Raw genomic sequence first — 2,340 nt, 5'->3', positions numbered from 1 at the left:
GGGCTCAGGCGCCGTAGAGGCAGGGTTCTTGCCCTTTCCCTTCCTGCCCCGTTTGCCTTTGCCCTTTTTGGGCTTAGGTTCAGGGGTCGGTTGGGGGGGCGCCTTCCGCCACACGGCCGTACGGCTTGCCGGAGCCGGCACCGGCACCTCCTCCACATCGGTGTCTGGCTCTGAGAGCATGTCGGCCACCGAGGCAGCCAACCTCTCATCCGACGTCTGGTTTGCCGGCGTACGGCGTTTATCGGCCGCCAGTGCGGGCCGTATGCGTTTCTCCGGCAGGAGACGGTCCTGGAGGCCCTCGAAACGGGCGTCTAGCACAGGACCCATTGTGGTGAGAATGAGGCGCTGCAGCACCTCAGTCTCCTCCTGCCGGAATTCCGTCGACGAAGTTGACCCTAAGGCCACTCGTTCAGGACGTTCCCTTGCTACAGCGGCCCTGAGCTCCGCCATTTCCCTCTCAAGGGAGGAGATCTTGCTTTCCATGCGCTCGCAAATTTCGCGCAGGCGTTCAGTCTCCTCACCTGTCGACCCGGAGCTCAGAGCCGACATTACTTTCTCCAGGGACGCTGCAGCGTCCTTAAGGCCCTTCTGAAAGGTACCCTTGAGGTTGCCTGAATGGGCCGCAATTTCACGGATTATTTTAATGCTCGTTGCGGCCTGGTCCTCAAGGGCACCCTTGTCTGCGGGCGATGTCGCCTGCAGCGTCTCCGCCTTTTTCGCCATCTCGGCCACCGACTTTTCGGCCTCGTCGCGCTTTGCCGCCACTAACTCCCGACGGGCGTCAGCGGACAAAGTCGACTTCGGCCGACCACCTTTTTTGGCCGCTTTCACGGCCTTCATAGTTGGCGCCTTGGGCGCCTTCGGTGCCGGTACCTCAGTACTGGCACAATCCTCCCCCTCACGGCCCCTTTTTGGAGCCCGCTGCCGGGGTTGCTCCTCCAACAAACTCTCTACGCTCACCCATTCCGCCTCGGAAAGTGAGCCAGCCTCTGGCTGCGACGTCAGAATTGAGGGACTTACGTCCCTATGTCGGTTCTTGCCCCCCCCAGATACGGTGGGGCAGCCCGCGCCCGAGGACGCGGGGAGGGATTCTCCGACCGCGGTGCGGCCGGTACCCTCCTGGGGTAATGTAGTCTTGAGAAGCGACATTTTCATTTTTGTCCTTTTTTACTAGGGTTTGGTCCCTGAAAGTGATGTTGGGCGCTCGAGACGGGGTTCCCCCCCCGCCATTCATCCCCTAGGCACGCCCGACCGTGGGATTGGGGTTATTTTTTATTGAGGTTTTCTTCCTCGCGGCGCTGGCCATGACAGCACAGCACCCTCGGCCCCATCAGTTGGGGTAACGAGTTGCCCGACGCCGGCCGAAACCGGAACGCCGCGCGAAGAGTTGCGCCACATCCACTCTCGTCTGAAAGCAGACAAGAGGGAGCGGCGCCCGACACGCGAGGGTCTAAAAAATAGACCTCGCCCACCAATACACACGCGAAGGCCCCACAGGGGACCCCGCTTTTGCGGGACATTGGCCAACAACAAACAAGACCCCGTCAATCGGGGAGTTATTTGCTGTCGCCCGGGGTGCACCGTCCCGTGTCCCTCGTCAGCCCACCGCTGTCACCGGATTCATTGGAATCAAGCAACAGAAGCAAGACCTTCAAGAGACAGGGCACTCGAGGAGGTTTCCCGCACTTAGCACCCCAACCTAACCTAACCTAACCTAACCTAACCTAACCTAACCTAACCTAACCTAACCTAACCTAACCTAACCTAACCTAACCTAACCTAACCTAACCTAACCTAACCTAACCTAACCTAACCTAACCTAACCTAACCTAACCTAACCTAACCTAACCTAACCTAACCTAACCTAACCTAACCAGTGCTATAAGTGCCTGCAGTTCGGTCACACTAACAACAAGTGCACCGCAGAGTCCCACCCGTGCGCCCACTGTGGTTCGCGCCCACTGTGGTTCCACTGAGCACCAAATTAACTCTTGCCCCGTTCGCGCCGATCCCAACAAAAGGTGTTGCTTCAACTGCAAGTCTGTGCGTAGCGCCAACACTTGCCATACTGCCACCGACAATAATTTGTGCCCTCGGATAGTCAATGCCATTAAAGCTCTTCAGGACAGCACAGACTACGGCTATTAGCAACATGTTGGCCGCCCTCGACGTAATGATGTGCCTCAAGAAGAAGGAGGAACCTGGTAATTCAGAAAATTGTTATTGTAATTTTAAATTTAACGCCAAAATTGTTATTGTAATTTTAAATTTAACGCCTTGTCGAAATGCGAAATCGCCTCGCAAAATTCAGGATCACATTTAATTATAATAGTTACAAAC

The sequence above is a fragment of the Amyelois transitella genome, chromosome 30 (genome assembly GCF_032362555.1).
Source record: "Amyelois transitella isolate CPQ chromosome 30, ilAmyTran1.1, whole genome shotgun sequence".
Lineage (NCBI taxonomy): Eukaryota > Metazoa > Arthropoda > Insecta > Lepidoptera > Pyralidae > Amyelois > Amyelois transitella.
The sequence above is the reverse complement of the archived record's forward strand: the minus strand, read 5'-3'. Positions refer to the sequence as shown.